The sequence below is a fragment of the Protopterus annectens genome, chromosome 2.part0 (assembly GCF_019279795.1).
Source record: "Protopterus annectens isolate FY-2018-M chromosome 2.part0, PAN1.0, whole genome shotgun sequence".
Taxonomy (NCBI): Eukaryota; Metazoa; Chordata; order Ceratodontiformes; family Protopteridae; genus Protopterus; species Protopterus annectens.
In genome coordinates this window covers 1173580038-1173596905 of record NC_056728.1, presented here as the reverse complement: position 1 = coordinate 1173596905, position 16868 = coordinate 1173580038, and positions in this window count along the sequence as shown.

Genomic DNA, 16868 nt, shown 5'->3' with positions numbered 1-16868 from the left:
GGCTTAGGGAACTCATGGGCCTGGCCCAGGAGAACCTGGCAGAAGCCCAACAATAGCAAAAGGTGTGGTATGACAGGAATGCTCGAGCTAGAGAGTATGGTGTAGGGCAGCAGGTGATGGTTCTCATTCCTGTCAGACACAACAAGTTGCAGACAGCTTGGGAGGGACCCTACAAGGTGGCAAGAAAGGTATGTGATTTTAACTACATGGTGGAAGTACTAGGCAGATGGCAGGGGCACAAATTGTACCATGTTAACATGATGAAACCTTACCATGATAGGGAGGCCCTTGTGCTGAGCATTTGCAGTGGATTGCAGGAGGAGTCTGAGAGAGATCTGGGGACTGATCTCCTCAGTGAGGCTTGGACTGACACCTCGGTAGAAGGGTTAGCAATGTCCCAGCAGCTATCTCCTACCCAGGATCAAGAAATCTGAGCAGTATTGCAGGAGTTTGGGGGCATGTTCACCAGGAAACCAGGGAGCACCCACCTGGTGCAGTACCAGGTGGATACAGGACCCCAAAGGCTTATCAGGCAGGCCTCTTATAGGGTGTCTGAGAGAGTCAAACAGACTCTGAGGGAAGAGGTACAGGAGATGTTGGAACTAGGGGTAATTCAAGAGCCCAACAGTCCCTGGGCCTCACCAGTGGTGTTGGTGCCAAAGATGAATGGCAGCAACATGTTCTGTTTGGATTACAGGAAATTAAATAGTCACACAGAGTCGGATGCTTACCCCATGCCTAGGACAGATGAGGCTCTAGAGCAGCTGGGTGGGGCTAAGTATCTTACAACCATTGATCTTACCAAGGGTTACTGGCAGGTGCCCTTGACTCCAAGTGCTAGAGAGAAGTCGGCCTCTGTGACTCCTTTTGGCTTGTACGAGTTCACAAATATGCCCTTTGGGATGAAGAATGCTCCAGCGACTTTCCAGAGGCTGGTAGATCATATCTTTGCAGGAGCAGGAGGGTTTGCCCTTGCTTACATGGATGATATTGCTATCTACAGCCATTCCTAGCAAAAGCACCTTCAGCATGTCATGGAGGTGCTGGGCAGACTACAGAGGGCAGGGTTGGCCATTAAGCCGAGCAAATGTCAGGTGGGTATGGCAGAGGTCTCCTACCTAGGACATATAGTGGGGAGTGGTAAGATAAGGCCAGAACCTGCCAAAGTGGAAGCTATTCAGGCATGGCCTGCACCTGTTACCAAAAAGCAAGTGAGGGCATTCTTGGGGACAGCAGGGTACTACAGAAAGTTTGTTCCCAATTATAGTACCATAGCTGCTCCCCTCACAGACCTGACAAGAAAGAACAGGCCAGATAAGGTAGTGTGGACCCCAGCATGTAAGCAGGCACTTCAGAAGCTTAAGGAAGCTTTGGGAGGACCCCCTGTGTTAGCCAGTCCAGACTACAGCAAAGACTTTGCTGTGCAGCGGGATGCTTCAAACTATGGGGTGGGGGCCGTACTTAGCCAGATTTCTTCAGAGGGAGAAGAGCACCTAGTGGTTTATCTCATTCGTAGGCCCCAACCAAGGGAGGAATGCTTTGCAGCAGTAGAAAAGGAATGTCTAGCCATAGTGTGGGCACTACAAAAACTTCAGCCTTATCTGTATGGAATAAAATTCACTGTGATGACAGATCACAACCCTCTAACATGGTTAAACATAGCCAGTCAGCAAAATGCCAAGTTGCTAAGATGGAGTCTGGGGTTGCAAGCATATGATATGTCAGTGCAGCACCGCAGTGGGAGTAGCAATGCCAATGCAGATAGGCTCTTAAGACAGGGAATGGGGTGAGGTACACACAGATAGACCTGACACTCTCAAGCGATGTTTCAAAAGGGGCACTTGAAAAAACTTGCTTGAGTTCCCCGGGGGGGAAGAGATGTGATGATTGGGGAGAGATGGGCAAAGGCTGCCAGCCTAGTCAAATAGAATTTGATATCTAATTCTGGCATTTGTAAATAAATGTAAATTACAGGCATGTTTTCTTGATAATAAATGTAAAATATAGGCATGTTTCTTGAGTGTAAAGAAAACACTGTAAAATGTGAACTTCAAGATTGTTACAACATTGCCCCCTTGCTGTAAAGAAAAACTAAATCTAGCCTTTCACATTTGTCTTTTGAAATTGAAATGATTTTATGACATTCTTTGATCTTTAAAGTTGGTTCCGGTCAAGCTGGCTGAAGACATTCTGTCTATTGTGTTAACTAAGGACTAATTGCTAGAGTGTATATGTAAAATGCCTTTTAGTGTTGTATTCTCCTGTGCAGGTGTTAGCTTGCTAAATAATGTAAATGGAGTTTCTATTAGCCTGGGAACTCAGAGCAGGTGTCAAGATGATGCAATATGAATACTGTGAAAACCTAAGTGTCAAAAATTATGTAATCTGGGGAGGACCCAGAGATATGTTTGTTAGTGATGGTTTATAATCTGTGTCTCAGAGAGAGATAAAGGGCATTTTGATCTTGATATCCAACTTACCAGCACTCTGCTTATGCTCGCATGTAAGTTTCTAGCACTGTGATTTCTTGTAGGAATAGTTAAAGCTTGTAAAGATTAATTAGGTATTTTTCTTTGAAGTCAGACCTGTTCTACTGTATTATTTTAAGTTTCTGTGTGATCTCTGAACTCTCAAATATCTCTGTGGTGTAGTAGTTTTGTTGTGTGTTTTAATCATTTATTATTAAATATTTTTATAACCTTTTACCTGTGGCTGGTTTGTGTTGAGATAAGCTCTAGAGTACATTGCATATTTATATAGAGTTTATTGTAATAGGCCACTCTGATAAGCCTTAGACTGTATAGTTACATTACCATTTGATAATAATATTGCACAGTAATTTTTGGACACCCTTTTAAGGGCCTTTTAGTAGCTGATATTATTAATTGGGTGGTGGCAGTAATTACTACCGTATAGTCTGGGTAAAGGGGCACAGCTGGAGAATCTGTGTCAGCCTTTCTCAGGAGTGTCTGTGAAGTTGTATAAATACTTATCTCAAAGTGTGTGTGTGTTGTGTCAGCTACTTGGCAGGGACACGAAGCATTGGTTGGACAGAGAGGGTACTGGAGGTTCTAGCTTGCCCAGTTAGGCTGAGACCTGGACCCTATAGCTGTACCAGTGGGGAGTCTTATTGGGGACCTGGGGAGCAAGGGAGCAGCCAACCCCAGACTGACTGTGATCTCTGTGTGCACTTAAGGTAAATTGTACTTTACTGTGTGTATTAGTTATCCTTTTCTCTTCTATGAGACGACCACCCTGGTGTTAGTGGTGAGGATTGAGGCTCCTTGATTGCTGGGCCAGGGCATGGTCATCACAATCATCATCATCATCATCTTCAACAGCCATTCTGCTACTAATATCCTCCAAATTTACGGCTATAATAGAACTCTTTGTTTTGTTTTTTTTTGTGTGTTTTTTTGCTGACCCTGTAAAAAAATATTTGAAAACATTTCCAACAAAAAGAATCATACACTAATGTATGCTGAATAAGGAGGTGTGGGGAACACTTACCATGTACACTGCCTTCATTTTCATTCTGTGCAGCTGTGGAAGGTTTACCTGTTAATAATAACTGTAATGTGTTTAATGTAATCATTCTGGGTCAGCATTCAATCCTTTATATAAATATATGTTTATTTTTATTCCAAAGACATGCATCTGGAGCATTTCTCCCCAGGCCTCCGCTGAAAACAGGCTCTGTGGAACCTAGTCGGACTTTCCCGGTCAACAAATGTTAAATAAAATAAATAAAAATAAATAAATAAATTTATAAATCACCCTTCCTGAGCAGATATGGGTTTCCGCTGCCAACATTGGTAATAGCCAGTGTCCACACAACCTCTGATTATTCCAGTCCCGTCATCTCCTGTGTCACAGTAACCCCCATGAATGGAGAGGAGGTATTCCTCATCTGTTGTTAAAAGGATAAGTGTAGGAGCCCCCCTCCCTCGTGTTGGTATGTGCAATTGCATTTTGCCTTTCTGTGGCTCTAACTCATCCTAACATATTATTTGCCCTCTTCTTTCACTGTATTAATGTTCACTTCCTTTCACCAACTGTGTTAATGCTCATAATGATTTGATTCTAGGCTTTTGCCCTCACAGCTTGTTTGAGCCGCCTTTGCCAAAAAGACATTTGCTATATGTCTGAAGGCCTGCGATGAGGATGTGGATTTTCTCATGGCTGAAGTAATCCTTTCTCTGCCTTGATCCCTGGCTTTGCATCATTAGTGCACATAAAAATATGCCACAGTCATACGCAAAAACTTTTGATATAATCATCAGTCCAACAACACAACAATGAAAGCACACCTGCCATTTTCAGAAAAAAAAAGTAAGGTGACACAAGCCCCATAATTATATACACATGCAGAATTTTAGTCCAGCCAGGTAAAGTTGTGTTGAAGTAATGTTTCCACTATCTTGATAACTTCACAACATGAAGGCAACCATTTTGTTAACAGATCCATCGTTCCCGGAACTGTACCTCTTTTTTGTGTTCATAATACTGTTATTTTTCATTCAACAGTGACACTGAGAAATATCCCAGTAAGGAAAGTATATTTTAGCCAACAAAACATCCTTGCCACTTCCTACTTCACAATTAAATCACTGCATTTCTACCATATATGCACAATCACTAAATTACATCAAAATAAATTATTTTCTCGGTGATCACTAATCATTTCCAGTGTTGCCATAATGAGTTCTCATTTGCAAATAGCAGCTTTACAGTATTCCCTTAAACTATTGTAATATTCCTATCATTTCATCAAAGTAAACATTTACTTATCCTTTCTTGACCTGGTTAATCACACTAGGCTGGTCACCTCTTTTCAAGGGAGAACCAAGGTGGTATTTATACTCCGAGGAGACATTTGTCCAGGTCATTGAGGAACTTCCCCCTACTCTTTTTGAAAGGTACCATGAGATGTTTCACTTCTACCTGAGCTATCAACAACTCAAGCAAATGAAGCCTCAGTTTATTGTCTCATGTGAAGAACAGCTCCCTCAAGAGTGCAGCACCCCCTTATGCTACACTGTAGTGTCAGCCTGGTATGGGAATACAACCCACAGTCTTCTGCACCAAAGGTGTGTATGCTACCTGTCGTGCCACTGACAATGCATTTATTTAAGTAAACTCAGTAGTTGTTTATTATTTTAACTGTTTCATATTATTTTGCAATATTTCTATTATTTTTGCTTACTTTAAATGTCTGTGGTTTCCTAACCTATTTGCCACCTAGCTTGAGTAATATGACATTCTTAAACTTAATTGGCATATGTTCATGGTATTTTATGCATTTTATATATAAAATAGGACCTTTTACACTGATCTCTATGAACTGCAGTAATACACAAACACGTAAGGCAAATTATCATTGCAACTAGGTCTCGGCAAGTCGTGAACATTGCCTCAGGTTCACGTGAACATGCTGAGGATAGAGGCACAGTCCCCAACAGTTCTCAGTAATCCCCAGAGTGCAACAAGAATGCATGAATAACCTCTTATTCCCTAACACAAAACAATTTTTGGAACAGGTAAAATGGAGTCATATGCATGTGAGTTATCACAACCATGAAGAATAATCCCTACCCATCTAACATCATCTGACACACCTTGTCACCTCAAAGCATTCAACATTTACTGCAAGTTGGTATTCACATATACACAGGAGTATTTATTTCTACCAAAAGCATCCCCTCAAAAAAATACATTAATACTACTATTATAATGCATGAAGAATGTATAAATGACATTCAGGTGAAATACTCCAAAAAGGTAGCAAAAGCAGAACACAGCAGCTATAGCAGTTGTAAGATACTAAAATAAGACAATTTCATAAATGACTTTTATCCAAGATATAAATTGAATGTGATTGTATTCTTTAAAAAAAATGTAGGCAACAAAGCATTTTTGGTCAAACCAAACTTGCCACTAATAAATGTAACAGGTCTAAAGTCCCTGCTGATTAACAGGTGTGGTTAGGATGATATCACACATGAGAAGGACTGGTTCTAAACTTGTGAACCATAACCCTGCTCATACTTTCTTCACTGTGGTTCTGGCACTTCGAATGATATCAGCACCTGTGCAGGAATGAGATCATGCTCTGAGCTGGTCTGACAAGGACACCAAAATTGTATTCTACCTTCTGAGTGATTCATAGCTGGATAAGATCCAGACATGGGTTTGCGGGTCTGAGTAGAAATATTTTGACATCCGGCAAGAGATGGGTGATCACTTGTCACTCCTGACAGGGATCACATGCTCTCGCCCCCAGTGCAGATGAAAATATAATGACCTAAAGAATCGTAGGCCTGACCAGTTGGCTGATTGAGTTGATCAGTTAGCGGTGACTTCTATATTAAGTATTCTTTTATTGTTTTGATCATGTTAAACCTAGGTTTAAAAAATAAGCCACATAAAGGTTGCATAATTGAAGGCATTTGGTAGAAAAAATGTGATGTAACAGCAAATATATTATCTATGATCTTGTAATAATGCAAAAGAAAGCATAAACATCTATACACAGACATGCACCTGTACACAAATATGTGGATCGTTTATGTGGTAACATAATTGTCTGTATAAATATGAATGTAAATCTATGAGTAAAGAATTATATCTAAGCATACGCACACATATCTATATATATATATATATATATATATATATATATATATATATATATATATGCATATACATCTGTATAAGTACACTTACAACAATTTTTTCGCATATATAATTTCATGTATTTATACACAAACGAAGAAAAAAATATTTGGATTGCCACATAATTTCATTTACATTATGCATGTCTGTAGTTTATAGCTGAAGTACATGCAGACAGTTTTTGTAAAGAAAGGATTTTGTTTATGTAGGCCAGAAAATATTTATTAGCATAATAGTTATATAAGACAGTCATTTCTTCCACAATATCAACTGAATGTACAAGATGACTGAACACATTCAGGCTCTAAACCCTAGTCAAAGAGGAGGCTGGGGGGGTTGGAGGTTGCAGTGTCAAGTGAATGACCAGCACATAGTTTAGTGAGAAATGACCATTTGTATTACTTCTGTATACATTTTTAAACAAATCCCCTTATAAGCTAACAGTTATTAAGCAAAAACCTACAAAAGCACGTTATTGTTCTGAAGTATATGTACTGCATCCCATTGTAACAGTAAATGTGTTTTGCTTAATGCAGATTGACTTGAAAGGAAGTGAAAATATCCTTTCAATTGCTACATTTTTTATGTGAATACAGCTTCTACTTCCGCTTCTACCTGAAGAAAATTCATACACTGTTACACAAAACTGCATCTTAGGTATAAAAAAACATAATAGTTGAAAGTAGTTGAAAGTGTGTGGTAAGTTTCAAGAGAGCACCCCTCCCCTAAACAAGCTCTGCATACATATAAAAGGGTAATAATTTGAAGGAAGATGCAGTTCCACTATGTAACCTACATTAAAAGAAATATTGGCAAAGTATGATAATTCAGTTGTGAATAAGTATTTAAAGAAGTAAACTGATATACTAGTAAGTGCAACAGTAACTGAAATGCCTTGCAGAGTACAAAATAATTATGTCACAAAAGATAAGGAAAAAAGGTGATATACAAGTAAATGACAGTGGTCTTATATCTTCCCTATCTAGTTAAAGAGGACATTAAATAAAACAGCACTCAAGAATGTAAGAAAAATTAAGGGGTTGCTTAAAAGTGCTGCTAAGTATGAATAAAGTAATAAATGCTGTTTTCTGTCTTTAAGTAATTTCATTTACATATAAGTGCAAGAGTGTTTATAAAGAATGATAATAGAAGGACTAAAGTGCTTTCAATACAGTATTGCAACCTAGTCAGAAAGAAATGTCAAGTAATAAATGTAGTATTCTGACTTAAATGATTTCATTACTATATGTAATTAAATCATTACATATAGCAATGAAAGCATTTACGTCAAAATACTGAATTCAATCAAGGCATAGTGACAAATTCAAACTTTATTCTCACAACAATGACTAATTTCAGAAATATTAATTATAAAGAGCCAGAATACAAAGCCTGGTTGTTTCTGACATTTCCTATATAGCATACACGCAAAATAATATTAATACATTTAATACATTTACAATGAATGCTTTCAGAGATAAACATTTAATATACTAGTATCAATTTATGAATAAAGAAAAATTAAATACCTTAGATTGTATTTTGAATAAATTTAAAATACATAATGAAATGTGGTTAGATGTACAAAATTGTAGGTTACATATAGAAAAAAATAAATCTGATGCATATATCAATCAAAGAAGTGATACCTAAATTTGTAGAACTTTTAATATTACTGATGGCATCAGGATATCATGGATAAAGGACTCATCTAAAAGATACAGAATTAATAAGGTAAAGTTAAATGATTGTAAAGATAGTTATTGGAATTAATTTAGCACTATTAATAATTGTCATCCTAGTAGTAGTGAGAAAACTATAATGACCTCATCTTCAGCACAAACTGCAATGTCTTTGAAATGGAAATTATTTTCTTGGAAGTTTCTACATAAATCTTTCATTACTCCACACAAAGCTGAATTCATGTTTAATAAGAAAACCAAATTTTGGAGGTGTGGTCCTGAACTTAGAGCTGACTGGCAGCACATAATCTGTGATTGTAATGTAATTAAACAATTTTGGAAGGATGTTAATCTTTTTTTACAAGCATTATTCACTGATAAAGTTATGTTGAATAATTCCTTAATCCTTTTCAATGTGCCAATTCCTCCATGTGTCAGGAAAAAAGATTATTCTGTTCTTTGGAGTCTTCTGACTTTTGCAAGGAAAGTAGTGACAAAAAATTGGAAGAACGTCTCATTATCATCAATGAAGGAATTTTTGAATTTTGCAACTGAAACCTGTCAACTAGACAGACTATCAATTAAAGGAAGAACCACCAAAGCAACTCCTGCACTTAATTCATGGCTCAAACTTAAGAATCTATTAAATAAACAAATTTCAAACAATCACTAAAGATTCATAAACTGAAACAATAATTAATATGATGATCATAATTGACATCTTTTTTATTCACGTGGACACTTTATAAATAGTTGATGATATTGTTTTTTGTTGTTAATGAAATATTTGTTTATATTCATTAATGTAAAGTTCATACTTATGGTTATTATTTCTTTGTTATTTAATACATATTCTTCAATAAAACATTTTTTGAGAAAAAAAATAATACTGCATTCACTGTTATATATAACTGCAAGAATATTTAAAAGAATGGTAATAGAAAGACTATAGTGCTTTTAGTACAGAATTACAAATAAATCCATATCAGGCAGAAATATCAAAGGTATTACCACTTCCTATGTTACTATCAGTAGACTGCAAATGTAAACAGGGTGGCACAGTGGTGTAGCGGTTAACACTGTCACCTCACAACAAGAGCTTCTCCAGTTCAGTTCTCAGCTGGGTCTGTGTGGAGTTTGCATGTCCTTTCTGCATTCACGTGGGTTTCCTCTGAGTGCTCCAGTTTCCTGCCACATTCCAAAGACATGCATCTGGAGCATTTCTCCCTGGGCCTCCGCTGAAAATGGGCTCTGTCATAGTCAGACTTTCCTGGTCAACAAATATTAAATAAATACATAAATAAATAAGTAAATAAATAAACTCCACCAAGACTTGACAGCAATACATTCATTCTTCTCATGTATGCATAGGCACTTCTCATACATTCTGTTTTAGAGTAATAAAGATTTTATAAAAATAACATTGATTTATAACAATAAATTGAATGGTATATAGCATTATCTGTGCATTTATTGTATTTCTTCTTTGTCTCTCCCCTTTCTCTCTTTTTATTTTAATTATACATTCCTTTGTCCTTCTTTATTTTCTTTCTCTCCCATTTATGTTAATTTTCTTAACAATCTGTCCTTTATTTTCTTTCTCTCCCATTTCTGTTCATTTTCTCAACGATCTAAATTTCTCAGGAGCAGCTAAGTCACGTGCCTCCAAGGTAAGTGAATATTCATTCAATGTTCATCACAGGATATCCTCACAGGACTGGGACAGTGGCACTGGTCCTGCAGGTACCCTGAAATGATACAGCCTGGCAAGCCTCACTGAACTGAGGCTTCAGGACTTGGTTGAGGATGTTGAGGAGTAGGTCACAGGCAGACTCCTTCAGCAACTCAAGACTTCTCTGCATTGGGTAGAAGACTCACTGCCCCAATCAGATCCAACAAATATGCCACCACAAGCACCTGCCCCCTCAACATCATGGTCCTCCACTGCAATACTATCTAGCAATGGAAGCATTTGAGGCCTCGTGGACTGGGGATGTTTCTTGAGCTACACTTTTCTTCACCCCCTTCCTTCCCTTATCCTATCTCCTATACCATCTTACCTACCCACCTGAACTACCCTCTTATTTAAAAAAATGTATACTTTTCTCCAACTCTTACAGCCACTTTATTTCCCAGTCGTTTTGTACCTTATCACTTCTCCTCATCATGCCTTATTTCCTAAACTCGTACTTTACCTTCTTCAGCCATACTCCAACACTAGCTACAATTCCACCTCTGTTCTTTTATCTTCCTGCTCATTTCTATAATTTCTCCTTTCATATCTCTGTTATCATTTTTAAGCTGCATTCTACTTGTCTATTTGTAAATTATTACTAAACTCAAAAACACCCCAGTTTGATCTTTTCCCTGCAGCCAGCATGCTTTTAATGCATTGCTATTCTATGTTTATTCTCTATTCAATAATTAGCTAATTGATGTTAATTTCTCTTTTCTTTTTGTGTTAAAATGCTATGTTCATGAAAAAAATATTTAAAAATCCTGTAAATAAGCTCATATATAGATGTTTTTACCCTGCAATTATAAATATACATCATGTGTAACTTAAAAGTGGAACTCTTCTTGCCGGGCCACCTCTGAAAATGGGTTTTACACCATTTGGACTTTTTCTGGTTAACAAAGACAAATAAAATAATAAAATATATAATAGTTGAAAAAAATAGGAGGGTCTATCCCCCAACAAAAGCATAGTACCCCTCCTCTCCTACCTTCTCAGGCACAACCCTCTTGATGTCTTCCTTCTATGTTCCCCTCTTTATCTTCCCTTTTTCAATCTTTCCAGAATCCCCCTTTCATTTCTTTTAAGAAAACCATCAGGATGTCTAAATAAGGACACCCCTATATAAAACATTGTAAAACTCTTTATTTTTTTAAATATTAATAGTAAAGGCTGCAGTGTCTGCTTCTTGCCTTAAGTCTTTCAAGTGTAACTGCATATAGCCACATTTGTCCACAATATCCAAGTATATACAAAGTCAAACAAAGCCTAAGGCTTTCATGTAGTATTTAGCTTTTACTTAATGACGATCTTTAGGTACATTACGCTTTTGTTGTAAGTGGGTGTGTTTCTTAAAACAAATTTCCCTATTCAACGTAAATAAACTGCATTTACAGCATTTGCAGATAGGAGTAGTGTCACATTTCACTAATAACAGCTACGAAAGTGCAAAAGCCAGGACTATGAATACCTTTCCATATTTGTAACAGATCTGAATATCTCCATAATATAGCTTAGGGCATATTCCTGAAACAAAACAGATCCAGTCTTTCCATAACCTTATAAATTCTAGAAGAATGTGTTTAATCCTATGAAAGGAGCCCAGACTGTGGAAGAGGTAAGAAGACACTTTTCTTAAAGACACAACAAACCTCTTTCATTAGGAGCTCAATGACCTGATAATGTGGGTGAAAGATATGGTAATAGATGTATCCCAGGCTTTCTGCAGCTTTGTATACAGTCCATCAATGCCAGGATGCCAACAGTAAGGCATACCCCTAAATTGCTTACAGGTGTCTTGTAGAACAATGAGGAAAATGTGAAGTTTTGAAGGATAGAAGATTTTAGAAGTACTTGAGATGATGGATTACTAAGCTGGGCGAAGTCAAAGGCATTAAGAAGGTTGGCATAAAATTCAGCATATGCATTCATTATATAAATGGGATATGAACCAGGTTTGCCATATTTTATTATTTTATTTATTTATTTTGTTTACCAGGTTTGTGTCACTGGGTGTAGTCAGAAAAACATTTTAAGCAGAGGCCTGGGGAGAAAAGCTCCATTGTATTACAAACATTTTAAATAGAAATTCAGTAATTACATGAGAAGACATGAAGTAATATGCATTAACAATTGCACATAAGTTTGTTAATTAGATTACATTTGTATGAAATAAAGACATCTATTACCATATAGAAGATACTCATGCATTTAGTAGATGCTGAACATTGAGCATTTGAAGAGGTGCATTCGTGGGTTGTTAACTGATCTTGTGATCAGTGCTTAGAAATTCAAAGAAATGGAAATGAGGGAAGGAACTTGGTAGGGTAGAACATGTTAATATTGTATTTAAGAGGTGGGATATTAAGCAAATTCAAAGACAATTATATATGGCTATCATAAGTTTTATGTTAGAAGTATAGAGGTGGGGTGGCAAACAGTGCCACATAAATTATGTGGATTGCTCAGTTGTGCTAGTAAAACTATTCAGGTACTGGTGAAGACTTTGTGGGGCATAAGATTCTGAGTAAACAGAAATAGTTTGATGATATGTGAAGCTGAAAATAATGGTGGCATTTATTTAAGAGGAAGACGGGCAGAAGATTAAGGTCACACTTCAGTTTACCATGCTTTATGCTTGTAGGTATAGCTAGCTGAGTAAAGTATCTAACAGCTTTTAAAGCTGTTTTACCTTCTGCTGCTATTTTTATCCAGCTGAAACTGTCAGTTGTTAATCCCTAATGCAAGACCCAATTTTAACAGTATTTAGGAATACTTAAAAAAGCTTGCTGAGCACATTAAAGTGCTTAATAAGCTTGTCTTTTTCCCAGTATCTCAGAGAAATAATGGCACTCCATGCACTACATAACAATACAGTATTGCTCAAGTTTTTTATAGACATTTTTTACTTGGCCTGGGCTCTGTAGTGTACAGAGATAAAGCCCTGACCATGTTCCAGATAACTTGACTTTGAACACTGGTTCGGACAGACAGACTCAGAAAGAGCTTGGCTGGGTAGGAGTGAGTAGCCAGAGCTCTACTGCTTACCCTAGGAGTGGTCTTCTAACCAACTAACTACTTCATCACATGCCAATGCAGGCAACAAACTTAAAACCATTAGATAGAGACAGGGATTTGGCTTCCCAAACCAGTGGTAGTAGCTCTCATTAACATGTTAGTGGGAATATTCACAAGTTCAGGGAGTAGTAGACCTAGCCACCTGGGATTGGGTTAGAGCCTGAAATAGAAATGCACTAATTGCTCGCACTTCCAGATTTGAGAGAGGGCACAAACATATCTAAGTATACCAGGAATTTGGTCCTTTCCTGTTGGCTCTTGTCTTTCTTCCAGGGGTTCCCCGAGCAGCAGAGGAAAAACTGTCCTGAAAACCAGTATGAAGGGCACATTTTGGGATATCCTCCATTATGGACACAGTAGGACACATTGCTGTGTGTATAAATAGCAACACATGCTGCATGCACACGTGCCATATATTTAACATTGCTAATATAGAATTGGCTATCTATTTAAATGTGTGTCTCTCCCAATGTTGATATTATAATTTTTCTGACTACTATGATGGGCATGCACAGATGCAAGAAAACCCTAAAAATCTAAACTAAAACTAGAAGAGTGAGCTTGTCTAGATATGACAAGTACAGCAAAAGATTTTGAGAAAATTGTTTATAAATCCTTGCTGAATGTAGAACTGCCATTTTCTGAAATTAGTATTTATATTTGCAAACTATCTATATTTACTTCATGAGTGAAGTAAAATTACATGCAAAATAGGTTTCTTTGTTTTGAGAGGCACTGTCTTATAGTTTAATTCCTGTACTTAGATATGTAAAGTATTAGCAGTGATATATTTTGTATTGAAAAAGTGATAGTTAAGAACTCATGCTAAGCATTCTGTGTGAAGATGATAATGTGGCAAAAGCCATGAACAGTTTGCTTGATAAGCATATTTCTACTAAATTATATTAAAAAGGTAACAATATTATTTTATGCATATTATTTTTTATGATCTCTGGATTAATGAAGATTATCCTATACCTTATGATTCCTAGCATTGCTTACTCAAAATATGTGAAGGGATGTTCGCACATTACCCATGGTACACAGAATTAAGACATGTAATATCAAGAATTTTACATCCATTTAAACTTGTTAACTTAGGACTGCGTGCCTATGTTTTAAACATCTGTTAGTTCAGCAAACTATTCTAAAACCTTTTCCTTACATAGTAAATGCAGATAATAAAGACATCTTCCAAACCAGATATTAGCAAACTACATACATATATAAACATAAATGGAATAAAGTGTAAAGAGGAAGAAATAACTGGACATTTACACCCGTATAACATCTGACTTTGGATGCCAGTAGAAAAAAAGAGGTTTATGCTCAACCTGCATTCATTATTCACTTGAATGAACATAACTATGCAGTCATGAATAAATACAATTATTCAGAAAAGAAAAGCTTTGCAGTACCGCTGTGTAGTTAGTAATATCTTAAAGGTTATCCACAACCAGAAAGAGAATTAGCTGTGATGTCATTTAAAGCATGCCTTGCCTTATTGCTTCTGGACTAAAAGTGAATAAAAATTCAATGGACCTGCACAGGCCAAAACTTACAGCATGAACAACCAGGTTTAATAAAATTCTTTAATTTGACAACACAAGACATGTCAACAGCAGTTTACATTCTATAACCAATAATTTCATTTTCTTGCAAGTGGCTGCTACATTTGTAGAGACAGACACAACAAATAATAAACCAGTCTTATTTGAAGGGAGAAACAAGCACTTTTACCAAGAAGAAAGGTGCTTAATACATTTATGAGACTTCACATACAACCATAATATAATAAATTAGAAAGATTAACACAATTCAGAGCTGCAGTCACCTGCGTTGGTAGACTGCCTATGTTATGGAGTCTGATAATACAGTTTATCATGGTCTCCATGGGAATTCCTACAATATATTCACTGTAGCGCAACAATAAAGCACACACAGTAAGGAGCATGTCTTTTTTTGACACACATTCTCTTCCCACACTTATCTTACCAGGGAAACAAGTGCAGCCCAGTTTAATTAAAGAGTAATGCCCTGAATTAACCCAGGCCTTGGACTACTGGCTGTGAGTAGCCTGGTAGTACCACAGGGGTTTGCTCCCCTGTGACATTAGAGGCTAAAGAAAACCTGGGAAAAAAGTGCAGAGCTTCTGAACCGACAGTTTCAGTGTCCTAGCAGAGGGCTGTCAATCAAAATTCCTAAAGTGGGCAGTATCCCATCAGAGTACATCTACAACTTCTGCTGTGTTGCATTCTTAGATATTGTGATTTATTAGCATACAGGCACAATGCTGTGGGGGATAAGAAACAAAAAGTGATGCACTGTTCCCTCTTTCTTTTGTTAAAAGCATGTGTGGAGAAGTCCGTGGGCAAACAACAGTTCAGCTTTTTTCCACAGTTTAAGTGTTAATTTAATACAGCAAACATATTATTATTATTTTTCCCTTTTTTTTATTCTTTTTATTTTTTTCTTTTTGTCTGTATTTCTTTCTGTTTCCTTTTTTCTTTCTCCTCACATAAACATGACTAAAGCGTTATATATACATTAGCTAGCATTTTTGTTAACTTTTTGTAAAGAACAGAACAGCTTTAACCATCCAAAATCATTACATTAACAGAACTTTATTCATTAGTAGTAGATTGACACACGACATGTGTTTCATTATATTTATTTTACTCCATAATGAAGCTTGTGTTGCGTATACAGCACTGCACCTAATGCTAAATGTTAAACCTTTATTTAAACATAAGAAACATTACATCATTGGTTAGAAAGGTCTGAAACTTGCATATGGACAGATTTGTATAAGAAAGTGCAGACTGTATAATATATGAAAAAAGTTCTTAGCAGGTAAATGTTTTAGAGACAACATACAACAAGATGTGCCAAAATATTCTGTTCACAATAGTACAATGACTAATAGTTTGAAACCTATAATCTATATACTTTAGACTGGCTAATCCATCCATCCACCACCTCTTTTTCCCATTTTTGCACATGGGGTCTGGGTGTCCCTTCACCAGTGATAATCACCTAAAGCCAGGATTACACTGCTGGGTGGCTCGCTTATAACTTCCTCCAAATAATCCCTTCATTTGATGTCCTCACATTGATTTAAAATCATGCAAGTATAAAATGTGTAATTCTATTTTCAATTTTGCTGCTGAATGATTACATTTAACAGTGCTTTTATGAAGCTACAAGTGGAATTTTTAAGACTCAGTATAAATGTAAAAAAATAGAAGTTTTAATATCTATATTTTGAGCAGCAGTACATTTTTCACCAGAATTTTATGGAATATTATTTCAGAATCCATCTTAGATAAAGCTGTACAATTTTCTATTTTGGTCAGTTATGTAATGCACCCCAGGCGTCATATAGTTTACAAAAATGACAGTTTCCAATATTATGTAATAAACTACCCAAAACAGAATATAACTGCCTCATTATTCCTTAGAATGCAGTGTTCTTAATTGTTCTGAACGCTTTAAAATGAGCTGTGATTAAAATTGTAAGAAATCACATTTATAATTCATCAGAGTACTGTATCTCAATATGCATCTTACAATGGGTAGAGTGCACAGTACAAAACCAGTGCAGACATCCCAGCTGTAATCTGTGCATCAGAATAAATACATGCACAGGGTGTAGGTTCAGATATGTAGAAAATGTGAAGTAAAGCAGCATTGCAATG